Source organism: Vanacampus margaritifer, chromosome 6 (genome assembly GCF_051991255.1).
Source record: "Vanacampus margaritifer isolate UIUO_Vmar chromosome 6, RoL_Vmar_1.0, whole genome shotgun sequence".
NCBI classification, from domain to species: Eukaryota; Metazoa; Chordata; class Actinopteri; order Syngnathiformes; family Syngnathidae; genus Vanacampus; species Vanacampus margaritifer.
The window spans coordinates 27,594,085-27,611,730 of record NC_135437.1 but is presented as its reverse complement, the minus strand read 5'-3'; the positions used below and the strand labels follow the sequence as shown (position 1 = coordinate 27,611,730).

Sequence of the window (17,646 nt, the reverse complement as noted above, 5' to 3'; positions counted from 1 at the left end):
CACATTTTCAGACTTTTCAAAATGTCAAAATGTTTTTGTTGTTGTTTTTGGGGTCTTTGACAATAGACTTCATTTTAAATAAATTTAAAAAAAAAGTTCAGGGCGATCCTAAGGTTATCAGTATGAAAAGTTAAAAGGAAACTTAAATAAGTAAATACCATAGTTTCGATAGTTTTCTATAGTCATTTTTTCCCCCCGAAAATGTAAAAGTACCTGAAATCTTAAACTTCCACATTTCTTTGTTTTAATGTTGAACAAAACCAAAAGGTTCAGAAGTTTCCCAGGATCAACAAATATCTTATAAAGCTAACTGAAAAATTAACTAAATTGTTCCCTTTATTAAAATGGTTTTAGCTTTACTTTTTTAGTGGCCGGCAGATTTTTTTTAAATGCCCAATATCGGTGCCCACAATCGGCCTGGGTCCATCCCTAAAAAATATGACATTTTTTTTTTTTAAAATTTGCTCTAACTTGTGGGTTTCATTGATCAACCCCGTGACAGCAACAAGAAAGACAATAATGATGAAAAGACATGCTAAGAATGGGATGGTTGGAGCGAAAGTGCGTGGCAAAAGTGTCACGGGCGCACTTGAAAGATGACGGACGAGCTTCTCCTGCACGACAACCCTGGCAACATGTGAGGCCGTGTTTTTGCGAGAGAAGCCGGCAGTCCTTAATCGGAGAGGGTCTCGGCGGAAAGGCAAAGCTTCTTGAACAATCCCCGTTGTGGGAGCCCCGTGGTGAAATCCAGCGATCAGTCAACCCTGAGCCCCCTTGAGCCTCCTCAGGGGGGCTCGGGACTCGGGCCAGTCTTTCACAATGGCCTCAAAAGCCCTGAGGTGAAGTGTTGCAAGATGGCGAAAGAAAGTGGAGCAGGCAGAGGGAGGGGGGAGAGCATTGAGAGCCAAGAGAGACGAGACAATAGAGACAGTTGAGGTTTGCTGGGGAAAATAACTCGATAGAATTTATTTCACATAAGGCCAAAAAACAAACAGCAGACTCCAGAATTGTGTCTGTGTGGAAGTCTTTCAACTTTCTAATTCAAGACAATCTTCACATCCACGGTCTGCTCCTTGGAATTTTTCTCGACTTCCCTCAACTTCTTTTTATGTTGCTTTAGACGCAAGACTCAACGTGGGCCAGCAACCATCCGCTGGGTGCTATTAAAACAAATGGCGACTTTACATTGTTTTTTTAATCGGCAATATTAAAACGGCTGTCCTGAAAACTACAGTAAGGTAACTAGAGAGCTCAATATTTTATCAACATGTGACAAAATGTAAAAAAAAAAAAAAATAAGCAAAATGAAGATGATGCAAAGAGAAACTTATTTGACTGCCAAAAACGTTAAATAACGTTTAGTAAAATCCTAGGGAGGAGTGCCAAAGACGTTAAAAGACGTTTGTTTCAAAACAGAGGTGAAACTAACCATTTTCTATTGTTGATTACTGAAAAACGGAATAAGGTAGAAACAAACTTTTTTTTTCTGACGAAAGATGAGAGTCCAATCTTTCATTTGGTAGTATGTGTGTTTCCATAGTCCAAACACAACATTTTCTGTGGACCTTGAAAGACCAGTCAAAAATGCTTAAATCGGCTGGCACCCACGGCATCCCTTTTCTGAAAACGTCTGGCAGTCAAAGAGTTAAGACATGTTTCAGTCAGCAGTATAACAGATGTAGAAATATCTAAAATAAGTGAACTACTAAAAATCGAGTCCTTAGTGATAATAAAATGGCCTTAAAATGTAAACAAGTTCTGACCCTACACGCTAACATCTTTGGAAATGTGTGTGACACAATTGATTGCTGCTCGCTTGACCTTCTTCTTCTTCTTGTTCCATCTTCATCGATCTTCTTGATGATCATGTCACTGTTTTGGTGCCTTGAAAACTGCACTTTGATCTTTCTTTTTGATTTGTGTTTAATGCCAAAATGTTTGTTACATTTTGTCATTTCATTAATAATAATAACAATTGTTCCTCTATCTTGCTCTTGTTGTTGTTCTTCTATCTTTTTTTTAAACAACAAAATTCATTCTTGTTCTTATCTTCTTGTTTTTATTCTTATATCTTCTTGTTCTCCTTCTATCTTCTTCTTGATGTAAAAGCTTTTATCTATTCATTGAATTGCTCTTGCCGAGCTGTGTGTTAGGAAAATAATGTAAATAAGATTTTTTCAAAATCAAAATCAAATCAAAATCTTCTTCTTTTTCATCTTAACAGCGGCAAATAAATGTATTTTTTCAAAATCAAATCAAATCTTCTACTACTTCTCTTCTTCTCTTCTACTCTTTCTTCTTCTACTTCTTTATGTTTTAGTGATGTTCTGATGTAAAAGCATTTTATTTTTTTTAATCTGTATTATTTTAATTGCTCTTGCCGAGCTGTGTGTTATGAAACGAATGTAAATAAGTGCGGCAAATAAATGTCACTTTTCAAAATCAAAAAATCTATTTTCTTTTACTATCTTCTTCTTCTATCTTCTTCTTCTTCTTCTTCTTCTACCATCTGTTTTGCACCGATGCCAACGCACCAAATTTCTTTGCCACCACCAACGGGGTACATGCCACGGAGGAAGCAGGACTTCCACCCGGTTGGCGTTCGAGTGTGTACCGTGTCCGTCTCAGTTTTCCGAAGCATTTCAGAGGGCTGAGACGTCCTGCCGGTGGGGGGGGCACAGTGGTGGGGGTGCGAGTGTTGGGACGCTGCCTGTGTGTCGCAGCAGTGTGTGACTTCCGGAAGTCGGTGGCATCGACCCCATAGAAACTCAACATGATTTGGCAACGGTGATTTTGGGTCCCAGTCTAAGCTCTTATGCAAGTCACACCTGAGAATAAGTCACAGCACCAGCCGAACGACAGTATACACATGAAAAAGTGGGACTTATAATAATAATTTAAAAAAAACGCAAACTCTAGAATCAATGTTTCAGAGAAAAGGCAACGTGTTTGAATAGTAAAAACTTCATCGTGGTGCTTATTACGGCATCTGTTTTGTATTTGCATGTTAGCTTTAAATGGACTCAGCTGTGCGCTAATCACCAGGGAGTTCCAGACGTCAGGAAATAGAAGAATGAAATGAGCTTGTTTCATAATGAAATGCGATGGGAAAAAGGAAGAAGAAGACGTCCTTCACTCGTGCGACTTAACTTGCTCTCATCTCAAAATTCTGCTCTGCTTGGCTGTCTGCTGTCTGTATCGGCGTATCAAGGATGAGGAAAAAAAAAAAGGCTCCAAATTCTCTCCAAGGGCCACCTCGGGAATGGACTCCGCGTAAAAAAAAAAAATGGCCGGGTATGTCCTCCTCATCTTCCTCCTCCTCCGTGCCTGGCGTTCTTCATCTGAGCGTGCTCCGAATGGGGGCGCCGTTGCTTCGAGCTGGACGTTGGCGTTCTGCTCCGCTGGGAGACGGCCGGTCGCAGTGCCGCTAATGGGCGGCGCGCGGGGGCCTCATTTGCAATCAGACTGGCAGAAGTTGAAGCACTTAACTTGACGGGAGACCGCCCGACAGGCCTTTATGTCCTCCCCCGAACTTCCCATTTGGACAATATAGCCGACACTCACAGGCTGCGGCATTAAACCTGCAAAGATCCAAATTTGGCCCTTACGGAGATAACAAGGCACCGTTTTGAACCTTTTGATTAACAAAATTGAAATGATTTCGGTTCCACTTTTAAGAGGTGTACATTGTACATATACGTAAAGTGGTATCTTGAGATTATAATTTGTCTTTATAACTCAAATCATTTTCCACATTACAATGAAAAGAAATGCCATTAATCCGTTCCAACTTCCCCCCAAATATATTTTAAAAAATTGGCCATGCTATAATAATATACTTTATATAAACATTCAGGAATAATATCATCAAATCGACTATAAAGAATTAATCGTGACTCCTTTTGTTTCACAACTACTTTGGTAGCTGTAAGATGTAGTAATATTTGTCATTTTTCACAGAGGATAAAGAAAACGTCTGACTGTTGTTACATTATCAGTCTGCATGTGTTAATGCACTGTTTGTCTTTAAATGTCTCTTGCTTGTACGTTTTTAACACTGAGACACCGACGCTATTCATTAACATTGGTGACATTTTGTTTATATTACAATAGCAGCCTTTTGTATAAGGCATCATTATGTATATTACCCTCATCACGTCCTCATGAATTAGCACAAAACATGGAGTCGACTTTTACTTGCTTTCTTGTGCCACGTTAAAAGATTTAAAAGGCCGGATCCGTTTTTTAAGAGGCAAAAAACAAGAAGTTTACAGTTGTAAAGGTTAGATCAGATAATCAGTCATAATCGTCTGTCCGCTGTAAAGGGCAGGCCAAGAGAAGCCAATAAAAAGGAAGCGGTCCAAAGGTCAGCGACCATGTGGCAGCTCTTTGTTGTCTCTGCTGCAGAATGTCAGAAAGACACCAAAATTCTGTATATTCCAAAAAGGGATTATTTTTTATTTTTTTTTTTTAATGTATAAATATGGAGGTAAAAGCCACCTTGTAGTGTAAAACTCTTAAAGTCAATAAAAAAAAAATTGTATTTAAAAAAAATCTGCTAATAAAATATGTCAAGTTTTGGAAGTAAAGTATTAAAATTTAGCTTTAAGCTGAGTAGTAGTTTAAAAATGGGCGTGTTGGCCAATGACCAAAGTTAGCTTGCGCCATGTTTTGACTCGTTAACCATGACCAAGTCCATACTACGTCCCCCCCCCCGCTTCCTTATGTTTTTCCTTTATTTCCACCTGAGAGACTCGGGGCGCTAACTAGCGAGCCGCCAGGCTTCCTCTGCTCTCTCCCTCTGTTGCTCATTGTTATTTTCACGGTTCTAGTCAGTTTGCCGGCCATCTGCAGATGTTACGCGAGTAACAGTTGGCAGCGGGTGCTTTTATCCTCTTAATACTTCAATCGCCTCACTCTGATCAGACAATTCTTCCGCTTTATCTTCCACAGTTCAGGAACCAACAATTTCCTGTGATTTTTTTTTTTATTTCACAAAAATAAAGACGGTTTAGCAGAATAATGTTGCCGGAAATATACGCACAGAAGAAAAGTACAATAATACTGTAAGTATTTGTACTCAGTTACTTTAGAAGGTCAGTCTCAACCCCTTTCTTCAGCGGCATTGACCCAGCAGCAGATGAGTGAGCTGCGGTCTATCTCCAAAAGAAAACGAGGTATAAAGTGTCATCTCATTCCCGATCCTTGGAGCATTTGGACTAAAACGTGTCTCTGAAATGTCACCAAAGACACACGGGAACGCTTTTAAATTGCGATAACAGTATGTTTCCTTTCATGAGGTCGGCCCCTTTGCATGATAACGACGGACCTCGTCGTGTGTGCAACCGAGGGCTCAAGAGTCCTCGTTTCGTCCCAGCCGGGTAGGAGGAACCACGCGAAGTCTCGTGGGGCACATTAACGCACGAGCGCATAAAAGCGCGACTGCAGCTGATTTGGTCGTATCTTTGACTAGCAGAGACGCCGCGTCCTAAAACAGATCTTCGGCGACATGCAAAGGATGACTTGCAAGGCCTCAGCTGAGTTTAATTGCTTCTCGCAAAACACTATAGTCTCCCTTGAAAGAAGAGCAGATGTTGTAATATCGTCTTTTTGGTTTTCCTCAAACATGTTGGGAACGCCAAAACGTTCATCGAGGTTTGTAAGGAGCACAAACGTATTTTAAAGTAATTGCAGTCCTTCCTGTTTTCGGGATAGTGAAACCATCTGACAAACTGGCACCGTCATAAAATGTATACTAACTGTACAACAAAGGTCTTAACTCATTCACTGCCATTGACGGCTATAAACGCCAATTTATTTGAACTATTTCTATTAGTTTAACTTTTTTTTCCCCACACTTGTTAACAAACGTATGAAAACCTAGATTTTTTTTAATTGTACATTTCAAACAGATATAACATTTGTGATCGTGAGTTAACGAGTGAAGTCAAATTTTAATCGCCTGACGCCCCTAATTTTTAATAATCTTTTTTTTTTATTCATTCACTGCCTTTGACGGCTATAAATGTCAACAATTATTTCTATTAGTTCAACATTTTTTTCCACTTTTGTTAACAAGAGTATGAAAACCTAGATTTTTTTTAATTGTACATTTCAAACAGATATAACATTTGTGATCGTGAGTTAACGAGTGAAGTCAAATTTTAATCGCCTGACGCCCCTAATTTTTAATAAACTTTTTTATTTTTTATTCATTCACTGCCTTTTTTTTTTTTTACCAGGAGAGCTCAGTATTGTTCATTCGATTTGACATCATCATTGCTCTCCTTTTTTTTAAAAGACAAATAAATTAAAAAAATTTAATAAATGTTTTTATTATTATTTTTTTATTATTATTATTATTATTTTTTATATATATACATATATATATATATACATATACACACATATATATATATATATATATTTTTTTTGTATGTGGGTGAGTATGTGTATGTGTGTGTGTGTGCGTGCGTGCGTGCGAGCGTGTGTGTATTCATCAGTTCACCTAAAGCCCATTAAAAAAAATCCCATACTAATAATATAATATAATAATAAATTGCCAAATGCAGAAACATCAATGTAAGTTATCACGATGTAGTGGCTCTCGCTAACAGACAGAATTAAGTAACCGGAATTAGGTTAAAAAATTCTATATACGTAGACCATGTTTCTATAAATTTTGATATTTGGTTTTTATTTGAGGCAGATATTTTTTCCATTAAAATGTGATTCATGAGGAGGTTAGACCATTGGTCGATATTCAGAGTTTGTTTATTTTTCCAGTTAACAAGAATTGTTTTTTTTAGCGATAGTAAGGGCTACAAGTGTAGATTGAAATTGTTTATGTGGTAAGTCAGTTGTTGTTAGGTCACCTAGCAAACACAAGTTTGGGGATAAAGGTATATTCATTCACTGCCATTGACGGCTATAAACGTCAACAATTATTTCTATTAGTTCAACATTTTTTTCCGCTTTTGTTAACAAACGTATGAAAACCTAGATTTTTGGAATTGTACATTTCGAACAGATATAACATTTGTGATCGTGAGTTAACGAGTGAAGTCAAATTTTAATCGCCTGACACCCCAAATTTTTAACTCTTTGACTGCCAGACGTTTTCAGATAAAGGGTGACAGCCAATTTTAAGCATTTTGACTGATCTTTCAAGGTCCATAGAAAATTATGTGTTTGGACTATGGAAACACACATACTACCAAATGAAAGATTGGACTCTCATCTTTCATCAGAAAAAAAAAGTTTGTTTCTACCTTATTCCGTTTTTCAGTAATCAACAATAGAAAATAGTTAGTTTCACCTCTGTTTTGAAACAAACGTCTTTTAACGTCTTTGGCACTCCTCCATAGGATTTTACTAAACGTTATTTAACGTTTTTGGCAGTCAAAGAGTTAATAAACTTTTATATTTTTTATTCATTCACTGCCATTGACGGCTATAAACATCAACAATTATTTCTATTAGTTCAACATTTTTTTCCACTTTTGTTAACAAGAGTATGAAAACCTCGATTTTTTTATTTGTACATTTCGAACAGATATAACATTTGTGATCGTGAGTTAACGAGTGAAGTCAAATTTTAATCGCCTGACGCCCCGAATTTTTAATAAACGTTTTTATTTTTTATTCATTCACTGCCATTGACGGCTATAAACGTCAACAATTATTTCTATTAGTTCAACATTTTTTTTCCACTTTTGTTAAGCGTATGATAACCTAGAATTTTTTCATCTACATTTTGAAGACAATTTCCCCAAATTTTAGATAAACCGTATTTACAAGAAGTCAAATGTTATGTCTTCAAGGGGAAAAAAAAGCCACATTGTTGAGAAAAGTTGTAAATTATCAAGAGCATAGTACTTTAATGTTATTAATCGTGCTGCCAAAGTTAAAGCGTCAACTAATTAATGAATCACCCAAAATTATCTTATGAATCATGTATTAATGCAGATGAATCACAGTATTAATTTTGGCTACAGATGTTCCTTTAGCACTAGTGCGGTTAAATCTGACAAGATGTTCAAAAAGGCACACAGAATAGGTCCGGCTATGACGCCTCGTGGTGTGAATCGATTGAGTTTGAGCAATAAACATAACAATGTATATTTTCAATAAAAACGTTTTCTAGAAAAAAAAGCTTTATTCTTCTCAAGAAAAAAAAAATATTTTTGAGGAAACTGTTTTATGTTTTTAAGACAAAAATTCTGCGTACATTTTTGCATCCACTAAGCTATATACCTGTATTTTCAATAAAAAGGCAATACATTTTCAAGAGGGGGGGGGGGGGGGGGGCTTTATTCATGAAAAAAAGTTCAATTTTTTTCAGAAAATAATGAATGTATATTTTCCAAATCCAGACATGATAACAAATGGGTTAATTTGTTGTGTTACTTTTCTGTTGCCTGTAAACTTTTCCTAAATTCTGTGCAGGCTTGTTATTGCATTACAAGCTAAGCTGCTCCCAACATTATTGAAGTGTTTAATGGCGGCCAAGACGACGAGTTGAGCATTCCACGGCCAGTGTTATGCACAGCAGCGGGCAATATGGCAGATGTGGGCTGACTCTTAAGTGTCTCTATGTTGTTTTTTTCCCCTCCCAGTCTGAGTCACATCTGGAGCTCCTATATGGCGAGCTCTTGTCGTTTTGTGGCAGGTCAACTGATGATCACGGAGACAGATTGGACTTTTTTTTTTTTTTTTTTCATGGCCCCAATAGAGTGAAGCAGAGCGGCCATCTCAAGGAGATTGTCAAAGCCTGATTCAAGTCTGCCGAAATAACAACAAGAGCGCAGTGAGGCTGATGTTCGTTTGCACACGGGAAAAAAAAAAGAATGTAATAATAGACATGAGAGTTGCTGCAGGTATACCCAATAAGGTCTTCAGCAGTGATAAAAACAGCTGGATTTCGCTACCTAATTCATATTCCAACTGTGCGATATTAACTCATTCACTCCCAGCCATTTTCACTGAAGCAACCCCCTTCGCTCCCGGCTGTTTTACTGAATTTTGACTGATTTTGCAAGTCCCACAGAATATTGTGTTCTGTTGCGATAAAAACATGGAACCTACCAAAAAAAAAAAGATTAGAGTCTCTTCTTTCATCAGGAAAAAAAAGTATATTTGTATCTGTTTCCGTTTTGCAGCATTAGCTTTAGAATATTGCTAAATGTCATCATTATTCACATTTCTGTTTCAAAAAAAGCTTGTTGCAACACGGCCCTGGCTGCTCTCTTATACTCTGCTGCCACCTGCTGGCCGTTTTTTGTAATGGCTACCATTGCTTTAAGCCACCACTTGATGTCAGAAGCTGCATCAAAGCCATCTGTATGCTCTTGTATAAAAAACAAACAAAAAACATAAAAGTAGAAATATGTTTTTGGGAGTGAAGGACAAATTATTAAAAATAACGTGTTTACCCGTTTTTGGATTTGAATGAGTTTGAGTATATCGTGTGTGTGAGTGGGGCTGCATAGAACACATTTTTTGACAGAAGGAAAGATGATGTGTACAGTATTACATAAAAAAGAAACATGTCAATAAAATGCAAATGCGTTACATAAAACAAGTGGGCTGACATGGCCTGAAGGTTAAAAATAAGCCAGTTTGGCACAGGATACGTGGCACAGGATACGACCTGGATCAGAAGCCAAATGACAGGGTGAAGGGTTCTGCGGATTAAAAAAAAAAATTAAGCAATATTAGCAGTAAACAACAAGCTTGTTTCACTTTTATTGGAGATTAAACGATATCAACAAATGAATGATCAGTTAACTCTTTGACTGCCAGACGTTTTCTGAAAAGGGATGCCGTGGGTGCCAGCCGATTTAAGCATTTTGACTGATCTTTCAAGGTCCACAGAAAATGTTGTGTTTGAACTATGGAAACACACATACTACCAAATGAAAGATTGGACTCTCATCTTTCATCAGAAAAAAAAAGTTTGTTTCTACCTTATTCCGTTTTTGAGTAGTCAACAATAGAAAATGGTTAGTTTCACCTCTGTTTTGAAACAAACGTCTTTGGCACTCCTCCATAGGATTTTACTAAACGTTATTTAACGTTTTTGGCAGTCAAAGAGTTAATTGTCAAAAATATCAATCTCTCTCAAACTAGAGCCAAATCAAAGAAATGAAATGCCATTTTAGGACTCGGAATTACTCAAATTGTTAAAATGTCCCCCCAAAAATTGGCCAGTATAATAAAGGATGCCGGCAAATCAGGAGACCGTTTTATACACAAGTACATAGAAAAAACAGCTTTTTAAGTGTGATTTTTTTTTTGGGGGGGGGGTGTATTTTACGGTATTACGTTTTATACTCGAGGCTTCGTCACCATCAACAGGATATAAGCAGGTTGGATGATTAAAGGGGATGTATGGGACTTCTATAAGCGTATACGATTTGTCCCCTCATTTGTGATGGCCGTGGTTGAAAGGTGCCCGACTTCAAATTGATCCCCGTTGCCGTGTGGCCTCCGTGCTGGTTGCATAATGAGAGCCGAGACGGAGATCAGCGAGACGAGGCCCGAGCAGCCGTAGGAAGAGAGACAGATAAAAAAAAAAAAAAAAAAAAAGAGCAGACGCAGAGCCGGAGGAAACCAATTAGGAAGGTGATAGGCACTTAAAGCCAGACGTTACACAATAGTGCACAGTCGCCATCGCCTCCAGCTGCTTCAAGTATTTCTTTTCGCAAGTTGACACTGGATTATTTTTGTTTACTTCTCTAGCTGGCCCGAAGCACTTTCTGTCTGTCTGTTTGTAATCACGGAGCTTTTTCCTGCCCAAAGAGCTGGGCCGGACCACGGTGGGGATGGCGTGTATTTATTTGCGCCCTCCAAGCGGGTGGACTCGTCGCGCTCCACGGGACCAGCAGTGAAGGGCGGAGCCTTTCTTTTTGGCGCCTTAGTCACATAATGCCAACTCAATTTTCAAACCCTATCCAAGGTTGAAACCCTGATTAGGAATTCTACTTTGAAATCATCTACATAGCATTAAACCCTACTTCAAAACCATAACTCAGGCTCGAAACTACAACCCTGGTTTAAAACCCTTGAATTGAAATCCTAACCTTGGCTTCAAATCCTATTTTTAAGACCCAAACTGGGTTGGAAACCTCCACTTAAACCATGACATTCAGCTTGAAACCATCATTTGAAACCCTGTGATTACCAGTTGAAACCTGAATTTGAAACCCAAGCCATAGCTTTAAAACCCCAATATAAAACCATAAGTGTGAAACCCTAACTCTGGAACCCAAAAATTATACCCTAATCTTGTGTTGGAACCCTAATTAAAAAACAACATTAGCTTTAAAGCCTTATTTGAAACCATAATTAGGCCTTGAATCCCTATGCCCTAACTTTAGTTCCAAACCTTGATTTCAACTCAACTGTGGCATGAAACTGCAATGTGAACCCTAATTTGAAACCTCAAACTAGATTTGTAACCCTTGACTCAGTCTTAAATCCTTCATTTGAAAACCTAACCCCGCCTTGAACCAAAATTTGATAACACCTGTTTTGGAATCCTAACCTTAATTCCAAACTCTGACTTGAAACCATAACTTGGGCTTGAAAGCCGATGCCTGGCTTGAAACATTATTTTGAAAGCCCAACCTTGTGTCTTAAAACCATAAAATGAGTTTGAAGCCCTAACCCTTTCTTCAAACACCAACGCTTAAATAAAACTGGCTGGAAACCCTAATTTAAACCCCCCTTTGCTGACTACTTACCATTAACGGGACGTGTGGACGATGCCACATTTCTTCCCCATGTATAAAACTTGCCAAGCGTTTTAAACAAGAGCGACCGCAACATGAGGTTTCCTATCGATTGTATTCGCCACCACAACAACTTTTCTCCGCTTGAAACCACAGAATGCTCCTAAAGAAAATGCAGACGACGACGCACTTTTAACAGATAACAGAATAAACGCTGGAGTAATTAACTCCATCATCGATCTTCCCATTAATTACACGCCCGACCCCACCCCCCCCCCCCCCCCCACCTTTTCTCTCTTGATGATGCTTCCTAATCCTAATTCAAACTCATATCAGCTTTAATATTTACCAACGTTAAAGCTGATGCATCGAATTAAACGTGGGCAATGTTGAGGCGTTATTTGCTCTGCGGGCATTTAAATCTCCCTACACACACACAGACACGCACACACACACACACACACACACACACACAGCCATATAGCTCATAGTGGTGGAACTAAGCATGGACAGTTTGCCGTGGTTTAAAAAAAAAAAAAAAAAAAAAAAAACTCCAGCATAGAGGCCGTTTTGCGATGTTGATTAACTCTTTGACTGCCAAAAACGTTAAATAACGTTTAGTAAAATCCTATGGAGTACCAAAGACGTTAAAAGACGTTTGTTTCAAAACAGAGGTGAAACTAACCATTTTCTATTGTTGATTACTGAAAAACGGAATAAGGTAGAAACAAACTTTTTTTTTCTGATGAAAGATGAGAGTCCAATCTTTCATTTGGTAGTATGTGTGTTTCCATAGTCCAAACACATAATTTTCTGTGGACCTTGAAAGATCAGTCAAAATGCTTAAATCGGCTGGCACCCACGGCATCATCCCTTTTCTGAAAACGTCTGGCAGTCAAAGAGTTAATGTGCATTATGCTAAAAGTAGGGGTGTCATTGTCATTATTTTTTTTTAAATCGTAATTAATCACATTACTTCAATAGTTAACTCACAATTAATTGCAAATTTTATATCTGTTCTAAATGCACAATAAATTGTACAATATAATTTTTTTTTAATTTGAAGTTTTTACACTCTTGTTAACATAAAAGTGGGAAAAAAAAGTTAAATAGAAATATGGCTGCATGTTTTCGTCATTGATACAATAATTTCATAATAATTCATAAAATTGAGTTAAAATTAAAAAAGATGTACTGTACTGTAACTGTAAAAAAACGAGTGCGATATTGATTTGTGTTGAGGTCATTTTCCGGCCACGAGATGGCACAATTGCATTTGTAGGGCAATGGTGACAGCTCAGTGCATTTTTCTTTTCATATAAAGAGCTATCTAATCGTTCACATGAAGTAACTTATGAAATTCTGCACATATCTAAAATTGTAAAATACAACTTGAGACCCCAGCCTCCACAAATAAATGCATTATTATTGAATTTATTACTGCAAAATTTTGACTTGAACGTCTCTGCTGCGTTGTGACTGGAATTCCCCCAGTACAGGCTTTACACCTAAGGGCGGATATTAATCGCATGTTAAAAAAAAATTGTGGCGTTAAAGGAACTTTAAATTAACTCAAAATGAATGCACTAATTTTGACACCGTTAGCTAAAAGAAAAAAAAGTAATATGGTGCCAGTGGGCGCTAGTTAGCCCCCAAGGACAACATGAGTAGCCCATGGGTCTGTTCTAAAAATAGTTAGTCTACCTACCTAAGAATTCAAAGGGACGAAGACTGATTTCTTCTTTTCTTTCTTTCTTTCTTTCTTTCTTTCTTTCTTTCTTTCAGTTCTTTCCAACATGATCCCTTTCTTTTCTCAACATGGTTTGGAGCTGCAATTTTAGTACCATCATGGTCTTTTTGCTCAGAACACTACAGAATCTAACATGGGCCCATGCCAAAGTGGAGCACAATAAAAGTGTATGTAAGAATGAGTAAAGATTTGATGTCCACTCACAAGCACTCGCTTATGCTTGTTATGAATTGGACAAACCTTCGAGATGGAACATGTCCAACTTTCATTCCAAGTTTCTATGGTGAGATGAGATGACTTCTGCGTGTTTGTGTTTTGTGGGTCCCAAAAAGCACTGCTTCCTTTCTATTGATTTGGAGCAAGCGTGAGCCAGCAAACATCGTGCCTTGCACAGAGTTGCATTTAAACACCCGACCTCCGTTAAGTGCGCGTATGAGGCCGCCGGGTGTAATGCGACGAGCGGGAACGTCATCATCCATCCTGCCGCTGGTGCGCACTTTGTGAGCAGATGGCTCCTAACGACACTCCCACGCGCCAGCTCAAGTCAGCAACTTTGCTTTCAAGTCACTCAGTTGCAGTTAGTTATTTTTGCCACACAGTCATTTAGTTTGCCACTCAGTCAGTTATTTCATCCACCAGTCTTTAATTAGTTAGGCATTCAAGTATTTAGTTAGCCAGCCAACTACTCAGACTGTCAGTTAATAAGTTAGTCACTTAGTTACTTAATTAGACAGCTAGTTTTCCTCTCCAGTCAATTAGCCAGTCGGTGATTTAGTCAGGTAGTCAGTAAGTTATTCAATTAGTCAGTAGCCGTCATTCCAGGCATTAACTCAACTAATTAATTTGTCACTTAGTTAGTCATCTAGTTAGTCACTCCGTCAGGTAGACAGGTAGTTAGATAGTCAGTTAATTAGTATTCGAAATAGGTAGTTATTAAAGTATATGCTGTAGTTAGCTAGTTATCCAGCTAGCTAGTTAGTCGGTTAATTAGTCACTCAGTTAGTTACTTACTTAGACAGTTTTTTTTTTATTCAGTCAGTCAATTAGTCAGTCGGTACGTTAGTTGGTCAGTCAGTCACTGTGTCAAACAGTAAGTCAGCCAGTCAGTTAATTAGTCACTTAGTTAATTTCATAGTCAATCAGTCAGTTAGTTAGTTATTTACTTAGACTGTTTTTTTTTTTTTTTAATTCAGTCAGTCGATTAGTTAATCACGTACTCGGTTTGTTGGTCAGTCAGACAGTAAGTTAGTTAATTAGTCTGTTAATTATTAGTCAGCCAGTCAGTCAGTTAATTTGTTAGTTACTCAGTCGGTCAGTCAGTTAGTCAATCAACTATCCAGCTGGACAGTCAGCTAATTGGTTCGTCACGCTTAGTTACTTATTTTAGTTAGCCAGCCAAGCGGTCATTATATTAGTTAGCGAGACAGTTATTTATTCAGTCAGTCATTTCGTTATTCATTAAATGAGTCAGACTAGATAGTTACTTGATGGTGAGTTGTTTAGCTTTACCTCTCAGTAAACGTATTATTACAATCCACTTGTTTGACAAGTACGAATATTGAAATGCAGCAATTGCTGCTCATGTTCTTGTGTTGTGAACGGTGACAGATTGACGCTAGAACTGATGAATTCCCGTTATTCCGTTATTACCTCTGGGGAAATATTCCTGCCTTTCATTAGCTTGATATATCAGCAACCTTAGCCAAGTACTAGTTGCACACAACAAATCCATATCAATGGAACAAACTCCTTGGAGGAGGTAATAAAGTGATGAGGCAATAAAATCCAGACGATAATACGCACGTTAGCCTCCCCGCGCGCGCTCATCGTACACTTGAAATAACTCCGCTCACCACATAATCAATCGCAGGTAATTGAGTCAATCAATTCTCCGTCAGCGTTGTGTTGTGGAGACGGATTACACGAGGCGTTCCAATCTCAGCGGGCCAAACATGGTGGCGCTATTCCCCATTTGAAGCACCTTTATTATCATCGTCAAGGTTACAGCTGCTGCTCTGCCTGCTGACATTTCGTGTTTGTGAGGTGTGGATGATGCACAATCGTGTCTTCGCGGGTGCACCGACCGCTATTGCTTTCCCCTGCCATATTTATGCCTTTAATCTCCCCTCATCCTTCCCTCCCCATGCAACAAAAGACCTGCAGAAGGAGCAGCCACATAAGAAGTGAGTGATCTGCATCCTCGGTATACCTCGTTTAAATATCCAACATCACCTTTTGAGACCTTGTTATCTATCCGTGGGGATCCTTTGGACCAGCGGTTCGGGAACTTTTTTAGATCAAGTATCACCTAAACAAATACTTGGCTCTCAAAGTGTCCTATCATGGCCGACATTCAAATCCACTTTGCTGTGTACTTCCGATTCTTTCCTGGAATTGTGGCAGAGGCACTCTTTTTTTTTTTTCTTTTTTTTTTTTTTCACTTATCAGGTATGCTAACTTCCTCAAGCCCTTTTCCTCCTGCTGCAAATTCCTCATTACTGCTATGTTTATGTTAGTGCTCAGTTCATTTATTTTACATCAGGGATGTTGTTAGGCAGCTAAGGGTTCTTTTGGTACGGCATTCTATGTCAGGCAGGTTATTGAACAGCTAAGGGTCCTAAAAACGGGAAGTATTGAGTCCCCCCCCCCCCCTCCTTGTTTATGAATAAAATAACTAAATCTGTTGGTCGTAGGCAACAGTATTCGCGGCAGTTTACGACCGTGTGCACGTACTATACATGGCGACGTTAGTGAGGAAAAGAATAGTACCATAACATTGTCAAGCGGAAAGTAGCGGTGACAGAATGTAATTCAGCATGACGAAAGCGTGAATAAAATAACTTTGACAGACTGCGCTTATGAACTTTACTGCTGGTCCTAAAATAGTAGCTGTAATTTAGCAATGACGGAAGCCCAGTTAAAATAACGTTGACAAATTGATGATTACACTTTGGTTCGGCTTGAACTAATGACGGATTGACGATGGCGGAAGGGTTTCCCGACTGTCGACGACTGCTGAATGGCGGATTCTCAAAATTCATTGACTCGCCCACCTCTGGCTGGGACTCTGTGTCTGTATTTCACTGCCCCGAGCTGGCCAAGACACACACACACACACACACACACACACACACACACACACACACACACACACACACACACACACACACGCACACACACCAAAAAGAGCAGCACAATGTCCATTGAAGTCAAGCAAAAAAAAAAAAAAAAAGTTGTAATTCTTTACACTGTACAATATTTTATTACTTATGTTTTTATAGAGTGCAATATTTAAGACTGTTATTTTCAAATAAAAGCATATTACAAATGGCTGGAACACATTAATGGCTTTTCTATTTATTTCAATGGGGAATGCTAATTTGAGATCATATTTTAAGTGTTTTGAATTACAAGTGTGGTGATGGAACAAAATAAACTTGTATCTCAAGTCACAACTATTCCATATGAAAAACAATTTCAATTTTCAAATTAAAAACATTACAATCATTTTCCCGGCGCTATCTTGGGTGGCTGGACCACATTAAGGGCTTTTCTATTCATTGAAATGGGGAATGATCATTTGAGATCATTTAAGTGTTTTGAATCGCAAGTAAGGTCATGGAACAAAATAAACGTGTGTCTCAAGCCACCACTATTCGATATGAAAAACAATCAAATGATAAATGTTAATATAAAATGTGATGGCTACAGTTCAATATCAAACAAAGATTTTTATTTTTTTATAAATCCAACAAAATGAGGTCCCATTGATCAGAATAGAAGGTGCTTGGGAGTCTTCTTCAAAGATTAAGAGATTATTGTGGCAAGTGTTATTGATTTTTAATCAAAGGCAACACAGTCAGCAGGCACTCAATTTGTTCAAATACTTTGACTGACATCACTAATGAGAAGCGACCATGTGTTTTGCCTCCAAATGCTGCTTGCAAGGTGGCTGCAACTGTCAATATTACAACTTGAAGCTCTTTTCAGTTTAGTGTGTGTGTGTGTGTGGCAGAGAAAATCATTTTTAGCAAGATGTGTTTTATGGTTATTGATTGACACCCAGGGTAATTTTTAACCGAGGTTGGCTGTTTAAAGCCTTTTTTTTTATTACAAAAAAATGCGAGAAAAAAAAGAAGAAGAAAACACTTATTTGGAAAC

At 38.2% G+C, this 17,646-nt stretch overlaps 1 protein-coding gene across 2 annotated transcripts in view; it reads left to right on the top strand.

Annotated features, from left to right (window-relative positions):
- The window catches only part of lingo1a (leucine rich repeat and Ig domain containing 1a), a 363,354-nt gene that overhangs the window by 67,492 nt on the left and 278,216 nt on the right, over nt 1–17,646 (top strand). The gene's annotated exons all lie outside the window — the stretch shown is intronic.